At 42.4% G+C, this 21684-nt stretch overlaps 2 long non-coding RNA genes across 2 annotated transcripts; both read left to right on the top strand.

Annotated features, from left to right (window-relative positions):
* Positions 1 to 1011: 1011 nt before the first annotated feature.
* Positions 1012 to 12017, top strand: LOC110351579 (uncharacterized). The gene is made up of 4 exons (XR_005264078.2): positions 1012 to 1187; positions 7782 to 7919; positions 8229 to 8405; positions 8474 to 12017. It is a non-coding gene; the product is annotated as an uncharacterized lncRNA (long non-coding RNA).
* Positions 12018 to 13780: 1763 nt separating this feature from the next.
* On the top strand, positions 13781 to 17541 carry LOC110351578 (uncharacterized). The gene is made up of 4 exons (XR_002399190.4): positions 13781 to 14632; positions 14737 to 14873; positions 15800 to 16042; positions 16424 to 17541. It is a non-coding gene; the product is annotated as an uncharacterized lncRNA (long non-coding RNA).
* The last annotated feature ends 4143 nt before the right edge of the window (positions 17542 to 21684 follow it).

Raw genomic sequence — 21684 nt, 5'->3', positions numbered from 1 at the left:
AACTTGATGGAGGAGCCTTGCCTTGTATGAAAAGGAACACAAATTGTTTGCATCCAGTTATAAAAAGGAAATATTTATCTTTTTTCCAGGGATGGAAAAATCACTTCCAGGTGAGATTCAGCTGCTTGTTTATGATAGCATGATAGCACTGATGCAGCATAACACCTGTGCTAGAAAAAAAAAAAAAAAGTACTGAGGTTACAAAATCATGAGTGATCTTACTTATCCTTGCCTTGAAAACCATTAGAAAAGCATTCTAAAACTAAATTCTACTCAAATTTAGGTATTAGAGGTATGGAAGAGTTTTCCAGTTAAAGTAGTTGAGGAAAACAGCCCATGAATTTTTAAGTTGGAGATGATAAGGTTGTTGGAAGGGGATGTATGGCCTGGTACGTGCAATAGCGAGGAGTTGGCCTTAGCATTTATATGTTCCTGTCTTCCTAGAAACTCCCTAGAGTACAACCCACTTCATCTTTTGGGTATCTGCTAAATTGTTAAATCAGCTGCCATGTAATCTAAACAAAGTAGCTTGGCGCTTCAAGAATATACCTACAGGGAGAGATGAAATGCTCATGGGTGAGACCAGTCATAGAATCACAGACTAGTTTGGGTTGGAAGGGACCTTCAGTTGAGTTCCAACCCCCTGCCATGGGCAGGGATGCCACCCCCTGGACCAGGTTGCTCAAAGAACCATCCCTCAGAATGCTTCTTTTTACCAGCTGTCACTAGACATAACAAGTAAAAAGTAGATGTCTTGTGATGAGGCTGATATTACAGGGAACAAAGAAACACATGTTTTTCTTCATGAATCATCAGAAAGTTTTTAGAGTAGCATTGTTCAAAGTGATTATTGAGTTGACATTTCTGAATCTCATGTTATTCTGTGAATGCAATAAAGGGTTCAACCGGAACAATCCACTTTCAGAGTTTTAGAATAATATCATTGGTAGGAAAAAAAAAATCATTGTATTTTTTGATGCAAATTTATGCTTTCAGGTCTATAATTTATGATGTGCACCTGTGTCCAGTACTGACTCAGGTGAGCAGCAGATATGGTAATTGCCTTATTTTGAGCTAGGAGACCTCCAGGCATTTCATCAGGCACTGGAGAGACCTGTGCTCAAGCAATTATTTCTCAATGCAGAAAGTCTTCCAACTAGTAACTTGAACTAAATAATCTGTTTCAGGTAAGGTGAGAGTCACAACACTGAAAAGCTTCAAGTGAAGGATCTTCAAATGAAGGCCTTCCTGTTCTGCAGTGAGGAAAATTTTAATACTGATTCCTCTCTAAGCTAATTTCTCAATTAGTGTATGAAAGACACTGTTGTGACTTCTCAGTATTGCTTTAAACTTTTCTTTTTCTTGCTCTCAGCGTCTTGTTCTCCACTTGATGTATGGAATCCTACTGTACTAGGATTAAATTCTGTCATGAGCCTGAGTGGTGGGTTTTTATTTTTTTGTAGGATTTCTCATTTATACAGTTGGCTTTGATGGTTGGAGTTTTTTACTTATACATTTTAATGGAAATTAATCATGCATTTCAATGTTCAAAGTTTCATGCTTTTATGTCAAAATAATCTTTATCTGATTTTTTTTTCATAAACTTATCACTTTTTTTTTTTTCGTAACAAACTTATTGTTCTTGCAATCAACTTGAATTTCTAGTTTCTTACTAGCTCACATGTTCTTTTTCTGTGACTGTGCGCAACACATGATTAGGGTGTCTTTATTAAATCTGGCATATCTAACCTGGCCGTGAGTGCTGGTAGGGGTTGTAGCAGATACTGTATTGTGTGAGTTATTCTGTGTGCAAACTGCTGAGCTGCTACCTCTCAGAACAGTCTAGTGATGCCTATTGCACCTTGTTCATCTTTTAGCCCTGTTGCACCTTTCCTCCTGCCACTATCTGTTCCCTTGGAGATTCACTCATCATTGTGTCCTAATCTCTCCTAAAAAGAGTCTTTTTTGGCGATGCCCACAAGGTACAAAGTGCTTCCAAGAAAAGTAAGAACTTCCAAATTATTTTCCATTTTATCTTGTTTTCAGCATCTTCTAAGCTGGACAGTCTGTGTTACAGGACTATCTTAATTTTGTTTCTCCAAAGATTGACCTAGTTGTTTTCTTTTTCTTTCTTAGTAAGTAATAACTGTGTGATGTAGAACAAAAGAATGCCAGGTGCTCAGTGACAAAGCAGAAGACTGACTACCTTCTCATCCTCTCTGCATGCCAAGCTGTTTTATTTAACATGTCATTTCATTCACAACGAATATCAGAAGTGGCAAAAGTCCTTTTTAGGCAAAAGATGCGAAAAACAGTAGAGTCATGACCTGAAATAAACACTGTGTGCAACGTCCTTCCAAAGGCTTTGCTGACAGCTCAGTTTTCCAAAGGACTGAATTCAGACGTGTGCAGTTTAATAAAGCAGCTGCATTCCTTCATTATTTGGGTCCTCCCACAGGTAGGACTGTCAGTCTGTGTGCTTTTCTTGCACTGAAAGAAGGCACACTGAAAACTCCGAAGTCCACAATCAGCTTCTGCCAAAAACAACCCACAAAAACCCCAAGCATTAGTTGAGTATTAGTTGAAACATTCACAAGTTAGTTGAAAAGTAGCATAAATACATCACGTTTTTCTCTTTAGCAACTAACTGCCTTTTCTTTCCTGCCATTCCCAAATTGTGGCATATTTATTTTATATGGAGAGGTTTAGCAGCTAAGAATGAAATACCGGTTCGTAGTGGAAAATACCATAATTGCTAAGAAAGATGCATAAGTAACAGCTCATACCTGGGTTTTAACACCATGTTTCAGCCTTGAGTATTTTCCAGACCAGGAAAGTAAAGCAGAGCCTGCTGTGCCAGGTACACCCCAGAGGGGTGAAATGGCCATAGGACCATGCTGTACCCATGCCTTGGGGCAGGCCATGGTGGTGGCCTGGGTTCCATCATCCCACCTGGAGACGTGTTCTCCTGCCCAGCAGCAACCTGGACAACAAGCTTGTCCCATCCTGGCAGCAGCTTCACGCATCCCCTTGTAATCAGGTCTCCTTGCCAGGAAAGCAGACAGCCGGGAGCTGTGTAAGTACCTAACATGAAGCTCAAGTTTTTCTGCACCCACTCACATTCAGGTCAGGTCCAGCTCAATGTACTGAGCTGTCACATTATTAGATCTGCAAAGCTGGAAATACCACAAATTTCCCAAGACAGGGTCTGTCATTTTTCCCCACTTCGTGTAGCTGTTCGTTGCCTGGCAGCTTTTTGTGTGTTGCAGCTCTGTCTCCCTTAGTCATTCAATTCTCTTACTATGTTTTCAGTTATAGTTGATTGATTTGTGGTGAGGGTGGTCAATATTGACAAGATCACTCATTCTGGAAACCTTTGGCCATGTAACAATGAATCAAATGGCAATAATCCTCTTGTGTTTTAAAGGGGCATGCATATGGGCATTTGTACCTTAGAAAAACCAGCAGGGGAAACAAACTAGCCTTCAAGAGGAAAATAAGATAGAGCAGGACTTTATAAGATTAGAGCCTTTCAAAAACCTTATTGGAAGCTTTGCAAGCCCCTAAATGCAGAGTACAGAGTCTCAAAAATGATCTGATTTGAACATTTAAGTCCCAGGCAGTAGCTTAATCTTAAGAACTGCATCTGGTTAGAAAGACTGAGGCAGTCTTCGAGTACCCTTTGGTATTTTACTAACAACCAGGACATCATTGCCCTTAAAGTCTAACCCAGCATTCACATAGCAAGAAAAATAACAACCTACAGGCTTTTTTATAGGTTACAAGTAGTGGCAGTAGTGGCTGCCATTGTGAACTGTTGAAAAACAATCTCAAACTTTTATTGAGTGCCATACCTTAGTTCCTGCATGACTTATGGTTCTGATGGCTAGTGAAGAATAGTTTATTTTCAGACATAATTTTGCACCAAAGCATTTTTTTTTCAGGAACATATTGAGAACCAGGATACCTTGAGTGGCAGGTGCGGAGAAAATAGTCTACTAATAGTCAGTTACTGAATAGTCTCCAGAGATCAATTACACCTTCTTCAGTTGCAAGTTTATCTCCAAATCTTTAATTACAAAGTCCCTGCATCTCATCTACTTCATATTGCATATTGTGTATAATCTACTTCATCTGGAGTATAAAGTTCTACTGAAAACTTGAAAATTATTGGAAATGCGTTCTCCTCTTCTTCTTGATGAAATTGGTTGCTTGGTGATTTTCTAAAGGTTTTGGGCAGAGCCCAATGCAAAATCAAAATAGTGAGAGGGAACGCTGAAAGAAGAAAACAGTGAGAGAAAAAAAGTCAGTATTTTTTAACATATATTTTTTGTAACTGGTAACACCATTCATACCTCCAAAGTGTTTTCACCAGACACGTGTACATTCCAGAGAGAAGTTGGAAATGTTTTGGAGACTCCATGTCAAAGAGAATTAAAGTAGAAGATGCTGAAAATATCTTTTTTTGAAAATTTTCTAAGTGAAGCAATTGATACATTTCAAAAGCTGGCCTAGTACTTAGTGCTATAGAACTTTTTAATATGTTTGTATTATTTATAGCACCTCTGAGGAACTGTCAAGTGAGAGTAAGCATAAACAGCTCTATATAATACAGGTAGACAAATTAATGAGCAGAGATTTCAAGCTGCTCTGGGTAGGATCCAGGATACTTCATTTAAGTACCTAGAATAATTATTGCTTTACCTTAACTGTAGGTCCCCAGCTGCAGGGGCAGATCCGGGTATCTTAGAGTAAGAGCCTAAGTTACCTATAAAGCCTGCTGTGAAATTACTTTGTAAGAAAGAGTAGAGACAGGCACCTGTGGACATGGGTACTGGGACCACCAGTGAATTATGCAGTGGCCTGGCAGACATGATGTGTCATCCTGCTCTCTCCTGTTCCCTGTGCTTGCACTGGCACAGTCATTTGTGCATCTCTGTAGCTAACTGGAGCCAGGAACTGGTTAGCAGCATCCCTGCCCCATGTTAGCTTTTCAGGGTAGAGCACTGTGCCAAAGAGGACTGTTGTAAAGGTCAGGACTAATGAGAGACCCGCTGGGCAAAGCCACATATTCCCCAGCAAACCTAGCAAACCCCTGACGTGGGACTTGGACCTTCTGGTCTTCTGGTGCAGAAGGTCAACAGAGCAGGTGAATGAAATGTGCCTTCAGTCCCCTCACCCCTTCTCAGACTGGTTTCCTTTGGGAGGCTTGACAATCCATATTCTCCTGGGTGTTCAACCACTGACACTAAAGCAATGACCATAAAATAATAAAGATATGCAAATAGCTCTTGAAATAGAGCTGCACCTTTGTATGTCAGAGTCTGCGTTGATAACCTTACTTCATTGCAAAAGCGTGCAAGGTACATGTTTCGGTTGTTTATATTCCCTGTTTAAGCACAGGCTCTGTATACATATATATATATATACACACACACAAACATGTATATGCCTGTCATGTGGCATTCTTGAAGATTTTCATTTTAAGCACAAAGAAATAGTTAATGCTTAGCAAGTGAGGTAAGAGTTGGAATCCACACCAAGCTTTGCATTAGTAGATCCCTACAGGCTCTGTTGTTCAACTATTTGAGGTTTATAGAAAATAACTGCCTAGTTTCTCCTCAATGCCTGTAAATGATTCTTTGCCTCAGATTCTTACCCTTGCTAATACTTCCAGTAACAATAATACAGTGCCCGTGTGGTAAACGAGTCATTCGCATATGTGTCTTCTTTAATCTTTGCCCAAATCCCCATTTCCGCGAAAGAATGCATCGGGCACAAAGATAAGAGTAGAGGAAATTTAACCCTTGCCCCAAATAACCTGTAACATACTGTAATGTTTTATCACAGGAACTGTACTTTGTACAGTTGTGTAAAAAAGAGCATCTGTCTGCCAAACCCTGTGGTGGTGCTGACACCAGGACTCCCCTCAGTTTTGCCCATGGGATCAGCTGCTATCACCCGTTTCTTTCCAAAACTAGGGCCATAGGATCAATTGGTGCTCTTGTTTCAGGTGGAGACAGAAAGGGCAGTGCCAAGGCAGTGATGCTGATGTGTTTTCTGTCCACGCACAACGCAAAGGGGCAGAGAAGGATGAAAGGGTCACACCATGGGCTATTCTAGTCACACAGCAGATAGAATAACCCACCAAAAGCCTTCATACTCAACATAATTTAATCTAGTGCTAGTTATTTTCTTCTCAGGCATTGAAACAAGGAATTGTGGTACTTTTTAACCTCCCTTTTGGTATATCCATGTGCAGGTTTTGGTCCCATGGATCAATCTATAAGAAACCCTTGTACTTCTGAAATTTCTCATGACTTCTGTTCTACCAATCTACCCTAATATTCCTTTCCAGAAGAGCTGTATAATCTGTGGCACTCCACCAAGGTTTTCAACTTAATTCTGTAAGAGATTCTCAAAATACCAAATAAAACCCTATTTATTACTATGTGTAACAGGAGATTAAATTTGTTAGTGAGCAAAAGCATGTTCCAGACACCTCATGAGTAAACCACATTCTCAGCTAGGTCAGCAAACACTAATGAAGCTGAAATGTCAATATGCCATTTCAATTCTGAACAAACAGACCAAATAGATCGAAAAAGAATTGTTGGTCTTCCACTGAATGGTTCAGGTATTCAAATAATTTTCACAGAATCACAGAATTGTAGGGGTTGGAAGGGACCTCAAGAGGTCATCGGGTCCAACCCCACTACCAAAGCAGGTTCCCTAGAGCAGGCTGCCCAGGTAGGCGTCCAGACAGGCCTTGAATATCTCCAGAGAAGGAGACCCCACAACCTCCCTGGGCAGCCTGTTCCAGTGCTCCATCACCCTCACCATGAAGAAGTTCTTTCGAATGTTGGGGTGGAACTTCCTGGGCTCCATTTTGTGGCCATTGCCCCTTCTCCTGTCCCCACAAACCACTGAAAAGACTTTGGCCAAATCCCTCCGTCTCCCACCCCTCAGGTATTTACACATATTGATGAGATCCCCTCTTAGTCTTCTTTTCTCCAGGCTTGAACAGGCCCAGGTCTCTCAGCCTTTCCTCATAGGAAAGATGTTCCAGGTCCCATATTATCTTTGTGGCCCTCCACTGGACTCTTTCCAATTTTGCATCCTACTTGTTTCTTTCTTTGGCAGCTTATATTCCTAGAAATATCTTCAGCTCCTGAAAAGAACCGGTGGACTATGAGCTCAGTGGTGCTACTTACTGCCTGTGAGGAACCATACCGTGTGAAGGAAGAGCACTGCAGGTTGCTATCTCACCACTGCTCCCATATGCCACATCAACACTGCTGTTAGAAGATGTAGCCATTGACCATGGGCTGTCGTGGTGTTGGTGGTGTTACCACACTTGTTTCTCAGAACGTTTTGCAGAAAGAAAGACACGCTCCTAATTGACCATGTAGGTTGTGTGGAGGTGAGGCCTAGGTTCTTGGAAGACAACAGTGCTACAGCTAAAAAGAAATGCTCAGCTCTCAAGGGATATCAGGGTGCTTTGGAAGTACTACTAGATGCTACTGTACATTTTATGCTTCTAGACACATTTAATATTTGGTCTCTGAGGTAGTTTTCTCTTGAATTTCATTGTGTTTGCCATATATTATACTATTGCTTACGTTTCAGAGCTGGGCTGTATAATTACTGATGGGCTGTGGATGGCTGTTAAGACAAGTCTATAGGGCAAGTAACAGGAATTAGTGTCTGCAACAAAGCTGCCAAGGGTGAAGTTATGTGTTCAGTCTTAACATGACCTAACAGCTCATTTCCACGTACAGGAAGAGGCTTTGTGCCCTTCTTACCGCTCTCCTTGCCTTGGCCCTCTTCCTCACACTTGCACTGGCTTGTGTTTTTCTGACCCTGCACCAAGCTGATTCCGTTTACTGGAAACAAAAGAAGATTAAACTGGAAAAAAGGTGAATTTGACTTACACCATAAAGGTACTGAAGAGCACTAAAGCTAATGCTAATGGATAAGATTATCTGTTGGGTCTTGGTCTCAGGAAAGGAAGAGGAGGAAGAGAAAACAAGATCTTTATGGTATTGGCAAGCTGGTGAACCAGCTTTTTTTGTAATTTGCCACTACCCCTGAATAACAAAGAACCAAGTTCTGCTCATGCACAGTCCACTCTTAGCAGCATTCTGCATACATATTTGTTTGTTTGTTTTTTTAATCATATTTATTTATTTATTGTATTTGCTCTTATGGATTTGTCTTTCACGAAGTGATTATATTTGGAGAAGATTCTGACTACAATATTATGGGCTAGCCAGTGTGACAACAGCAAGAAGGCTTTGCTCAAAGGGAAGAAGGTCAATAAAATCCAGGCATTTTGTAAGCTCATCTTTCAGCTTCCTCCAAGAAATGACTGCAATATCTTCTACCATCTCCACAGGACTTAGGTAGGCTTTCTTTCTCCACTTTTGTTGTTGTTGTTTTTTGTTTGTTTGTTTGTTTGTTTGTATCTTAGATTTCTGGAAACTTCAAAAAGAAACTTCTCATATTCCTCTCAAAAATCTGTAGAGAAACTATGAAGCTATACAGCAGTTAATAAATGTGCTGCCCAGAAAGATTTTATGTGATTCAGTAAGAGGAAAAGAAAGAAAGCTAATGGTTGTCAGCAAGTAGTAATCACTCCAGTGTTCAAAGTGTATTCCAGATGAACTCGAACATTTTCTGTTTCTACTGAAGTCAAAGACAATATTTCTGTTGGCTGCAGTGAGATGAGTTTTAATGTCATAAATTCTGAACTGTTCTCTTTTTCAACCTAAAATAATAAAATATGGTATTATTTCAGAACCGATATCAGATAACTGATATGTGGATTCATCATTCATTTTAACACTTATCTGACTGTTTCCTCATTCTACTGCCAAAGCTGGTTTAAAAGAAAAGAAAGGCACCTCCCAAGCTATCTTCTCTTGAAAGGTCATATAAAGTTTTCCATTTTTTAAGCTCTGCAGGAAACGGAACTTTAGGCTCATTAAAACAAAACCACAGCAAGAACAACTCATCTTCCTCACGCAACAGCATCTCGGGGTGAGCACTGCAATGACTCATTGTTGCCTTTGGCACCCTGCATGAGATAGGCATGTGTGGTGGGCAGGTATGTGGGAGCATTGGGTGCATGGAAGCAGATGGGCTAAATGCCAAAGGCATGCCAAAACAGTGACATCCTCGGCGAAATGGTTGGTAGGGAACAGGGCAGCTGCCTGGACACAAGCTACTGAAAGTAGGCAAGGCATCCACTCAGTGCTGCAGATACAACCTAGGACTTCGTGGACCCTTATTCCCTCTATGCCAGCAGCTGGAGGCTAGCCACAATATCCTAGAGTGTTCAAGAGGTCACCTATATATGAAAACATGCATCTTTCTTGAATATATACAAGCAATATTATGTAGAAGTCATGGTTGAAAGGTGTAACCCTCACAGAGAGCACACCTGTTGGTTTTCCTGAACAGATTCTCCTCTGACACCTCTAAGTGGATTATGGGGTTCCAGTTTAGCCTCTTTTTAAGAAACAGGGTGTTTGTGTTGCTTTGTACTTTGCTGTAGTGCACCTCTGAACAGATAGGAAGTGCCGTAGTGCAGCTGCCACTGCCTTACAGGCAGCTCTACGCCTAGTGCTCCTTGTGCCACAAATACGGCCTTCACGTCATCTCCTGCAAGAAGCTTTGCCTTATTCCATGAGTTTTGTCCCATCTGCTCACCTTCAGGATCCTTCTAAGACAGCAGTCCATTCTTCTATGGGCATGCACATAAGCATTAGATATGTTGGTCATTTTGGGGATAGATCAGAGGGAATTGCAAGTTTTCAGCTTTGCACATCTCTGTGATACCCTGCGGCATTTTTCTGTACTCTGCAAACATTTCCTACAGTCAATCAGAAAAGTGGCAGCCTGAGGTCTTTGGTGGAACTGTGTCCGGTGAGAGGACAAGATGAACATCTTCTGGGGTGAGATGAAAGACGCCGTTCCCTGAAGGGTCTCGGATGCATTTGCTGCAGAATATGAAGGTTTCAGGGATGAGTCAGAAGTTGAAAGGAAAGCAAGACTAGTGCCATGGCAAATGCAGCTGGACATCACTGTGTCTCACAACCTGCAGGAGGCAAGACCTGAAAACAAGGTTTTCACAGCTTTGTTGGTCTTTGTGTTTTAGTTTCTTGTCTTGGACTATTGAATCTTAGCACTCATCTGCAGCTGAATGTTACCGGGAGTTGAACTTTCAAAATAAAGTGTTGTATTTTTAATTTTCTATTCCGGGTCATGTTGGGAAAGGGTTTAGTAAGCAATGCAGGGTGCAGCTCTCTGAATGACAGTGCTAATAAAAATCCTGGCTAGACTGTCTGTAAGAAACCTCTGCTGTTCCTGTGCACTGAATGAAGCAGGGATCTCTTGAAAGGAATACTAATGCAGTGGTACCATTAAAAAGGTGTATTGTAATATACACACAACAGAGTGCCACGTTAAAGGCGGACTTAATTCTGGCATTTCATGATGTTAAAGCCTTGCAATGTTAATTTTCATTATTGTGTTGGGGTTCCTAACTTTACAAGAGAGAAGCTGGAAACACAGACTTCCTATGTGAATACCAGCATGTGGACACTTAGGTGTTCATCAGCAAGTTAGATGCTTCAGATTTGCTGTGCTGACCTCTGCCATTTGGACACACACACCGAGAGAGGCTATCCTCCCTGGGAGTCAGTCAATTCCCAAAGGACCCTAAAATGTGTATTCCTACTGCCTCTCACAGATTACTTGCCAGTAAAATAAACCTTCTTATTCCTGGCTCCAGAAGAAGTTGATGTGAACTGAGCACAGGACTATGTGGCTGTTTGCTTTTCACCATTTCTTTGTGATAAACGTGCACCTTATGCAGGTCCATCCAATAAGTTGCTGTCTTCTAGTAAAAGCTCGTGGTGCTCTCTGGACAAGCTGGCTAATTCCATCTGCATCACGTAGCTGTTCTTGTGCCTCCCGACAACCTCAGCTTTCTGCTTCAATATGGGACTGCCTGGGGTTGAAAGTAATTCAAACTTGTGGTTGTTCTTTGTGTCTCTGTGTGTCATACAATGATTATGAGTAGCCATATATAACCATGGTTATATGGTTATCATGACAAACTACATTACTGCATAAGTCGGCAGCAGTGCTATGAAAAGCAGTTCATCAGTTCCTTAGTAGTTGGAATATGGTGACACTTGGAGTAATCTAAGAGGATCAAATCTTCTTTAAGAAAACAAATGAACAGATCCTTTTTATGAGTTACTTTTAATTTTCCTTGACATACCGACAAATGAAGCCAGGACTTCTTTTGGGAGGAAATTGATCCACTTGTTATCTCTGCTGACTGAGCTGTGTCATGCTATTTCACTGTGCTAATAAGAAAGATGGGTGACTCAGCATCTGCAGCTTGCAATTCAATATCAGGTGAAAAGTTGGACAGCATGTCAACATTTCATCCTGATGTTAATGTATTATCTCAAAGAAAGTCCAAAGGGCAGCCTTCTGGAATGTGAATAGATGAATATCTTTAACCTTAATTAGTTTTACGTTGTCTGCTTGTTTTCTAGTTGGCACCTCTTCTTCCTAAATGATTAAATTACTCACATGAATTAAAACATCAAATTTGCCACAGACTTTGCCTCTTTCCCACTGAGAGTGGTAGGAAGCGGTATAAACCAGAAAAAATGGATAATTGTGACAATTGACATTTTCTCTTCTGACTAGTGCGCTGGTTTGTTTTAATCCTTTGCACTGTAAATTATTTCTAAAAGCTTCAAGTGGAAAATTCAGCTGTAAACAGACTCCCAGTACTTACAGGCAGCACAGCTTGCACAGTAGTCACAGGAAAAAAAAATAGCTGCAAGAATTAAACTCATAGGAAACTCAGGTGACTTTCTTTCTGAAGCATATGCCTGCTTGTGGGGAAAAAGGGGCTGGAGGAGGCAGTCTTGAGATATTTCCCAGGGAATTCACAGGGTAGCAGCAGCTACAGATCGGTGCCCAGGTCAGTGAGCAGTATGGCCCAAGTCTACTAATTAATTTCACAAAGAAATGAGAATTTGTCAAGGTGCGTAGTCACTACCAATTCTCTATACCGTAACGCATATAGTAAGTCCTCTTCTCTCTAAAAATAATAAAAGAAAAGAAAAGAAAAGAAAAGAAAAGAAAAGAAAAGAAAAGAAAAGAAAAGAAAAGAAAAGAAAAGAAAAGAAAAGAAAAGAAAAGAAAAGAAAAGAAAAGAAAAAGTAAATCAAGCTCAATGTAAATTTCATCTAAAATTGAAAACACAATTTGTTCATAACATGGTGCTAAATTTGCTGAAGGAGGTCCTTGGTCAACTCTTGTGTTAGCCTCCACTTCTCTGTAAAAGCATAGAGCCCTGCTCTTAGGTTGTGATGAGGGCTATGTACCACATGCCCTTCCATGTGAGAATGTCCCTCTATGTGAAAAGTCCCTCTAATTTCTGTCCAGTCATTCTCTGTTGGCCCTGTTTCACATGAGCAAACTCGCTAGCAAACCAATAACTTCGTATTTGCACATTATGCGGGACATGAAACGCCCATAGCCACGTGGCACTGAGACGGGTTGCCATTGCACAACTCCCCTCTGCTATCAGAGAAAGCTCACACTCCTTCACTGGGCTAATAAGAAACAGTGCTGAAGACACAGAAGAAAGTCTTCATTTTATTAAAATTTTATGTCTTTTTAACACAATGCAAGGAATTTGCTCATTTTTCTATATATATATATATTTCCCATCTAAAATTCCTTAGTGCTCTAATCTCAACTGCCACAAAATGGCATTTTTCTGCAACTCTCAGTGCACCCAGAAACTTGGCCTGGACTTTGTGGGCCAATTTCCTGGGGTTTAGAAGATGCTTCTTTGACAGTGTGGACCTCTGAAAGGTCCACAGAAAGGTCCGTGTACAGAAATCTTGCAGTCAGGATTTCTGTACATGGAGGACGAGGATCTGGGGGACAGGAGCCTGCAGATACAGATGGGGAATTATCCAAAAGATTGGTCTTTAGCAGAGAACAGTGAATTAATTGGACAAATATCTCACGGACGTGCATCGCTTTTAATCAGTACTTCACACCAGAGGAGTTCTCTGGGGATGTGCCAGGTCACTTGGCCAGCTGCTGGGATAGGACACAGCCTTGCAGTGCTCTCTGCTTGTGAGCCGACATCTCATGCTCCCTTTCAGCAGAGCTGGAAGAGTGGAAAGCTTTTATATATTTGCAGTTGCATCCAGAGGGACTAGCCTGTGAGCTGGGATGCTCTTGGCTTAACCCACTTGAAGAATAGTCCGTGTGTCCTGGGGGCTGGAAGGAGGAGCCCCATGTGATGTTGGCAGCTGACTGCTTTGTCTGGCTTTTTGTAAAACAGATGGAATGAATACTTTCAGAGTCTCCTCTCTGCTTTTTTTTTTATTATTATTTTTTTTTTTTTAATTTTATATTCTGGTTTAAAATAACCATTGCTATTTGCAAACCATATGACTTGCAGAGCCCGGTAAGAGAAGCAGTCATGTGCCTTCCACAGTCATGAAGAAAAAGCTGAAGAGGACAGTTCTGCTAAGGATGAGAAGTTTCTGTGTTCAGTTTTGGGCCCCTCGCTACAAGAAGGACATCGAGGTGCTTGAGCAGGTCCAGAGAAGGGCAACGAAGCTGGTGAGGGGCCTGGAGAACAAGTCCTACGAGGAGCGGCTGAAGGAGCTGGGCTTGTTCAGCCTGGAGAAGAGGAGGCTCAGGGGCGACCTTATCGCTCTCTACAGATACCTTAAAGGAGGCTGTAGAGAGGTGGGGGTTGGCCTGTTCTCCCACGTGCCTGGTGACAGGACGAGGGGGAATGGGCTTAAGTTGCGCCAGGGGAGTTTTAGGTTAGATCTTAGGAAGAACTTCTTTACTGAAAGGGTTGTTAGGCACTGGAACAGGCTGCCCAGGGAGGTGGTGGAGTCACCATCCCTGGAAGTCTTTAAAAGACGTTTAGATGTGGAGCTTAGGGATATGGTTTAGTGGGGACTGTTAGTGTTAGGTTAGAGGTTGGACTCGATGATCTTGAGGTCTCTTCCAACCTAGAAATTCTGTGATTCTGTGAAGTCCATACAGGGGCAGGAAATATTTCTTTGAGCTGACATTAGCAAGAATCAGTGCCAAAAGATGGAGCACTGCTTCTTCCCTCACTTGCTCATTCTCACCCTCTCCCTTGCTCTTGGTGCACACACGAACACCCAGCCCCGCACAACAGCAGGATGCAGCAGGAGGAGAGCACTGGAGCAGCAAGCACGCAGCTCCTGAGCAACAGCCCTGAAAGGGATTTCCTGGGCTGCTTCCAACACTGAAGAGATGGGCATGGGGCCACCATGAGGATGACAAGCTGGAAGGTGTCCACACCCCTGCTGTCCTGGGATTTCACTGATGAGGTAAGAGGAGAGCACTTATGGCACAACTGTGTCTTGCAGCCCTTCTTTTCACAATGGAGTTGCACAAAGTGGACTTGTGTGTCTGTGTGTTGAGAAAGAAATTCAGTAAACGTGCTGCAGCGTTGTAGAGCACTCGTGGATCTGCTCTGTAGACCTTGGTGGGGATCTTTTGGGCCAGCTCCAGGCTTGCAGAAACAGAGGTGCGTGGTAACCCAAGCTGAACCCAAAAAGGGGCATGTAACAAAAAGCTTCAAGGTCCTTTGCAAGTTGTGTTTTGATCATTGTTATTATTTTTGTAACACAGAACTACTATTATCATCTTGTCAAAACCCATGCTTGTGTGGCTTCTCTTCCATCTTCTGGCTTTCATCACCTTATTTCTTTACCTATGACTGCAAAAACACACATCAATTGCCGGAAAAGCTTGCCAAAGACAAGAAGGTAAGTGAACTCGTTTACTTTTGTAGAATAAGACAGCTTGTTGGTACTTGCTGTCAAACAATGTGCAGTGGTTTTAACAACTGGAAAGATGGTGGTGACACCAGCACTGGAATGCCTTGTTTGAACTGCACACACACGTGCAGAACTGCTGAGCAGATGGGAAGGGCTCAAAAAGAGGCACAAAATGGCCTGAGGTCTGGAAAAGCTGCCATGTAGACTTTCTTAAAGCCATTAAAGTGATAAATGCAATTTTCTGAACTTAATTTTTCAAAGAAAGAAGGTGTCTCAATTTGAAACATATTATCTTTTTCAGCATACTCTCTACTTTGATGAATAGCTCTGAATTTTATGCAGGAATTATTGTGTGCTTCTTTTGGCAGTTTATCACAGGGGAGACCAGACCTTAAATATTTCAATCTGATGTACAGGCCTGGAATCTACAACTGATTGAGTGATGCAACAAGTAATTTATTCATCAAACGTAGCACCTTCCTCTGCAGAAATACACACAAATTTATTTTTATTTTCTCTCACTTCCCTTTTTGATTTTTTTGATTTTTTTTTTGATTTTTCAGCTTGACATCCTGAGGAAGGAAGGCTTTGGTGACCACATCTGCCCACCTGTCCCTCTCTAGTAACTTTCAAACCAACTTTCTATCAACTTTCAGATCAACTGCCGAATTTTAGCATTGTGCAATAGTGTGGCACACAGCTCACGGGCACTGGAACGGGATTCATTTCACCTAAGTTTAGCCTTCAGACATGGTATCAGTGTCCTCATCTGAGACAGTCACCTTAGGTTGTCCTTACAGTTAGTGGAGACCAGCTGGCACCTTTCAGCATGATTCAAGTGACCTGATTTAGACGTCTATTTTGGGGTGGGATGAATCACAGACTAAGTCTGCCTTCCTCTCTGTACTGTTCAGTTGGGATGATCGGTTGAGATGAAGAATGGTGAATAGTGGAGTTTTCTACAAGACTTCTGAGCACCGGGTATAGATAAGAAAGGAAATGTAATGCCTTCCTTGAAGCAAAAGCTGAAGCATGTGCACAGCAGCGGCGGTGTCTGGGGAGCACATGCCCCATGTCAGGAGCTGGAGGGAGCTCACGGTGCCCTTCACCTAGCTGGTATTTGGAGGATGTGCCCAGAAGATGAATGCATTGCCAAGGTGAGGAGAGTCATGCAGGGCTTTTGGGCCAGGAGAGCTGCCAGCGTTATTGTGTTGGGTGGGTAAGAAAATAAGACATGAGTTCATAAAAACAAGACTTCACTGGATTTACTGTTCACAGAATTAATTGCTTTTCCCCATGAACTCACCACAACTCTGCAGGCTGTGACTGCTCGGATAAAACCACTTCTAAACCAACCCTTTCATCATCCAGAGGCCAAGTCCTACCTCTGATCAACATACAATGCCAACTTCAATTTCCAGCTTAGTAATTTTCAAACAAACACTTCTGTGTTTTTCCTCACAGCCGCTCTCTCTCCTTAGAAAAAGCCACTATAAACGCTTTCAAACTAACTCATTCTCTTCTCTGAAATTCCCCAGGCCTGCCTAAGCCCTGATGATGACTGAGTGGTTGATCTGCTGAGACTGCTGCCCAGGACTGACCATCTCTTTTTCCTGTTGCTGTCCATTTGATGGCTCCCAGTCCAAGTTCTCTGGGTCAGAGCATCTCACTGCTGTGTGTGGTAGAAGTCTTGGCCAATAAACCTAAGTTTATAAAATGTATGGTAATGTAAATAGATAAATAAGGATACATTACTGTTCTGGTTCTGTTCTGAATGTGTGAACATTGGTGGTATTCATTCTAAAGTGGAGGGTCTGGGGCTTGTTATGACAATGTCTCTAAAATAGAACCACAGAATGGCTTGGGTTGGGAGCGACCTCAAAGACCATCTGGTGTCCCCCCCCTGCCCTGGGTAGGGACACCTCCCACCAGACCAGGTTGCCCAAAGCCCCATCCAGCCTGGCCTTGAGCATCTCCAGGGATGGGGCATCCACAGCTTCTCTGGGCAGCCTGTGCCAGGGCCTCACCGTCCTCTGAATAAATAACTTTCACCTTATATCTAATCTAAACCTACCCTCTTTTGGTTTAAAGCCATTCCCCCTTGTCCTATCACTGCACTCCCTGACAAGGAGTCCCTCCCCAGCTTCCCTGTAGGCCCCCTGAGGTACTGGAAGGCTGTTATAAGGCCACTGTATACTTCCCTCTGAAGTGTTTTCAGGTTAATCTCAGTCCCTTGGTTGTTTGTATGGGGAGACTGAGAACAGGATCGAGCCATACCTGCAGGAGGGGCAGACGCTGGCAACAGCAACATCTCACAGGAAGGAACAAGAACACAGGCGGTGTATCTCAGGAACCTGCTAACCCCGGTGATATCACTGAATGAAAAGAGTCATCCCCACCCTAATAACCTTCATAAAGTTGTGCTTTGTCACGGTGACTTTCTGCGTTTAATAAAGCAGGGCATTAATCAAGGTTGGCCTTGGTGAAAAGGCAGTTGCTCCCACAAGTGTGTTCTCTTCTTGGAATCACTCATTAATGCATATTTATTTAGTAATTTACTTTCTGGGTATAATTCCATTCATGTTCACTTTTTCATTATCAGCAAAGCGTAACTCATTGCCCTGCTTTTCAAAAGGCAATACTGGGATAGCTCGGTGTTTGCTCAAAGCCAGGGAGTGCATCAGTGACTCATCAGAAGAGCAGTTTGAATGGCAGGCAGTTTTTGTCAACATTTAATTCCAGGAAAATCAAAATAAGTCATACAGGCTGGGAGAAAAACTTCAAAACAAATGGACTGGAGCAATCAGTCCCAAGCTGATGCTGTCCATAAGTTGGCTTGGAATTGTACTCTGAATGACAAACAGTGAATGCTGTTTGCAATGCAAAATTTTTCATCTGCAAAAGCTCCATTCTCTATAAATCTCCAGCAGGGGTACTGTCCATGGTCCACGGTTCCTCCTTTTGGGTATCTCTGTCCTCCTGGTGGGACAGCAGAAGGAGGCATGGCACGTGGCATGCAGTACTCTTGTTGCCATCCTCTTGCTGTCAAAGCATGGGTCTTCTGGTCACGATGTAAATGAATAACTCATCCCTCAGAGCTTTCAAGTTCCACTGCTGCCAGCCATGTCCTTGGGTACCAATACTGACAATTCCTTTGTCCTTTGCTGCTTTGTCTGGTATTCTCACATATTTTCATTTCTGTTTCACCTGTAGCTATCCGACTATTTTTTGGTCTTTGCCATAGAGTTGCCTTCCAGGGGCTGTCTTGCAAAACATGATTGATGGCAGTGTTCAGTCAATTGGAGTAAGTCAGATATAGAAAGGCTTGAAAGCAGTCTCTGAACTGCCTGTATGCATGCGCACCCGTTGTAAGGCTCAATAAAATAAGCTGTCCCTGAGCAGGTAGTTCAGGTTGCCTTGTGGTGGGTGAAACAAAAGCAGGTGGGAGTCTGCAATTAACAGACACAACAGCCTCAAAGCAAAACTTCAAACCAAAGAAACTTTCAAGTGCAGGTACAAATATACAGTATCTAGAGTGGAATCCAGTTCATTAACATGTCTATTTGTAGATTAACATTGTCTATTTGTATTTCTAAATTAGTATTTATAAATAAGCTTGCTGTATTTTGACTATAGAGATCTATGGGTCAGCCAGAGGAGATCAGAGGCTTGATTCAGTCACCTAAATGCTGGTGCCATCTGAAATATTTCAGAAGTCCAAGACGTGGCAGGCACTTGCAGGGGAACTTAGAGGGGAAACCCATACCCTTTTGGAGCAGCTGGATGTCAGCCCAGATACCTCCCCAGTGCTGAGGCAGTGCTGGACACTTATGGGTAAATCTTGTGTCATGCCAACACAGTCAATAAAACCTAAAGAGCAATTCATCTCTTCCTAAAGCAGGACTTCGTGGGTGACTGAATAAATCACTTGATATGGCTGTTATTGGCTGATATTGCATCTTTGACTGTACCGACTGTAACTGGAGGTTTAACATCTGCATATATCGATGTTTACATTTTGCATTTCCTGACCTTGAATTTACTGCAGTATTAAAAGGCAATGCTGACAGCACTCGGCATGCTTGTTCCAAAGGAGCAGTGGCAGATATGAAAACATTTATGTTGCCCAACAGATGATGCCTGCGACTGCTCAGTTTCATGACTTGCATGACTTATCTGTCCCCTTATAAGTGGTCTGCCCCTCCAAAGAGATAAGATCACATGGGAATACTTTGAACATTTATTTCTCATACGAACCAATCCAAATTCTGTTGGAGTGACCAAACGTGCCCTGCTTCTGCTGGGTGAACCAGTCCCTTTCTCGTGACTCCTTGCAACAATTCAGCCCTGGACACATGCCTATCTTTAGTTTCAAAGGGTGGTTTGATAAAGAACTATTCAAGCTGCTGCTAAGAGCTTAGGGTGCTATTTATTACTCACATAACACCACGAGAGAGTTCTGCACTGAGTTTTAATCCATGATTTATGATATCTGCCCCAAGCCCCCCAATTTTTCTAAGATTCTTTGGCAGTCTTAACAGTTTTTCTGTTCACCTGTCCTGGATCCTCTCTTTCTCCTTCAGAAGAGCCGATCTGTTACTTCTGACAATGCGACCAAGGTGTCCTTTTGCCAGAACTTGTCTGACACCAGCAATGAAGCAAAGAGACCCTGAAATGTCACTGACGGCTGCGCTGGCTGCCGCAGTGCCTTTGCTATTGTTCCAGTGAGTGTGATCTAATGGAAAGCAGAGCATTCTTATTATAGCAAGCTATAATTCACTGCCTGAACTCTCAAGTGTATGCTGTGACCAGCGTAAGAGCTTCAGAGAAGCAGCTGGGCCAGGAATCTGCTGGCTGCACCATCCTCCCAGCAGCATGGGAAAGGATTGTTTTTCCCATGTCCTAAACTTTGGTAATTTCCAGTATCTATATCTATGTTGCACTGGGATGAAAGCAGAAAATGTGTTTGCAAGTGTTGTCCTGCAGCATCTAAGAGATCAGAGTTTAGGGCACGGGTTTGGGAGGCAGAAAACAAATCTGTTTGCCTTCCCTCTGCAATGGGGATAAATATTTAATTGTTTGGTCAAACTGGAACAAACTCTGGGAGAGGAAGTGGAGAAACTTTCAGAAAGGTGGTGGTTGGGATCACACATCTGAATTTGTGAACAAAGTTCCTAATCTGAGAGCCAAAAATACAAGAGACATACGCCCTCCCCAGCCAAAGCTGAGCCTCCTCTTTTCTGTGGGGATGATGCTCTCTTGTGGTGGCCAGGCATTCGTGCTGGAGCTGAGAAAACTTTTCTCCAGGAAAAGGTTGTCAAACTTACTGCATGTTTCTGTAGTTTATTGTTGTGTAGTATTGATTGTACTGAAACAGAAATTTTCATCTCATCCTCCTTGAATAACCCCCTGCATTTTTAAGATCGTTTCACCACTCTGTGGGCTGCTCCTGAGTTGCTGTCTTGTCACCCAAAACATTTGCAGGCAGGAGATGGACATGGGATGAGGGGAAGCAGGCAGGACACTGTTGAAATATTCTTTTTACATGATGTACCTATAGCTTTTGATTTTCTTCCTCTCTTCCCCACTTTGTTGTTGCCACCAGCTCCTCTGCCCGAAAGAAGCGATTTATGGCTTTTCTCCTGGATTGCCCCTTATCTGTCCCGAGGTGTCTGCTGGACGCTCTTCTACCTGAGGTCACTGCAGCATCATGGCTCATGTCCCAGCACCTCTGGGCACAGGCAGCCATGTGGCCCAGACGTCTCCCCCGAGGCAGTGGCACTGCGGAGCTGCCAGCTCCTTTCTTCTGGTGCCCTCCAGTGCTTCGGTCCCTTGCAGGGCACTGCAACAAGTCCCTGCAGGAAGGGGACAAGTCCCCTGCCCATGCTTTCTGATACTTCTCTGGACACACATGAGGGTCAGACACTGAATTTAATCGAAGTTTCAGTGCAGTTTGCTAGAGTAAGCAGTGTACCATCGACTAAAAGGAAGGAATTTAAGCACCCAACTGGCATTAACCCAGGGTAAAACAAACCTTGTTGCATTCACTTTTAATTCAGGAAAGCAATGAAGTGTCTGTGTTAGCTGAACGGCTATTCTGGGGTGCTGTCTTAACAAAGATGTTCACTGTACAATCATTTTCACTTTATTTAAAAAATAACATTAGGATACACAGGATGAGAAGCAGTGATTTGTTCTTTGCCTGGTTTAAATGATAAGAATGTGAGTTACAGGCTGCGAGACTTTTATTCTGTATTTTTCTTTTTGTTTGGATAAGTAACTTTGGCTCAGAATAATCCCACACATAAACAGCAAGAAGATAAAAGCAGACCGTTCCTTTTGATTGTTTCTAATTAACAGCAAAACTCTGGCCCTACTGATCCTCGTGGCTATTCCCACATTGCCACAGGGGGATTCTGCGTAAGGAATGCAGGATGTCCTGATTTTTTTTTCTTTCATTTCACAGAAAGCAGAAATATACCAATTTATACGCCTTTACAAACTGGATTTAAGTTGGCATAACAGACACCACAAATCTATGAAAGACCTGCAGCTAAATTATGGATCATTTAGGGAAAATCAGCTTCCTCTAAGTGAATGTTTCACTCATATTGAAGGAAAATGATGGCATAATAAGCTCTGAAATATATCTGGAATACAGAACAGTAAGTTTTCTCAGACTCTCAAGTAACAAGGCAAATGTTATAAGAAATAAAGGATACAGCTAATGTTTACTTTACTCCATGCTTTTTACTTTAGTGATGCTGCCAAATAATGCATTTGGCAAGACTTACTTAAA

The sequence above is a fragment of the Anas platyrhynchos genome, chromosome 3 (assembly GCF_047663525.1).
Source record: "Anas platyrhynchos isolate ZD024472 breed Pekin duck chromosome 3, IASCAAS_PekinDuck_T2T, whole genome shotgun sequence".
In the NCBI taxonomy this organism is placed as follows: Eukaryota; Metazoa; Chordata; class Aves; order Anseriformes; family Anatidae; genus Anas; species Anas platyrhynchos.
The sequence above is the reverse complement of the archived record's forward strand: the minus strand, read 5'-3'. Positions and strand labels throughout refer to the sequence as shown.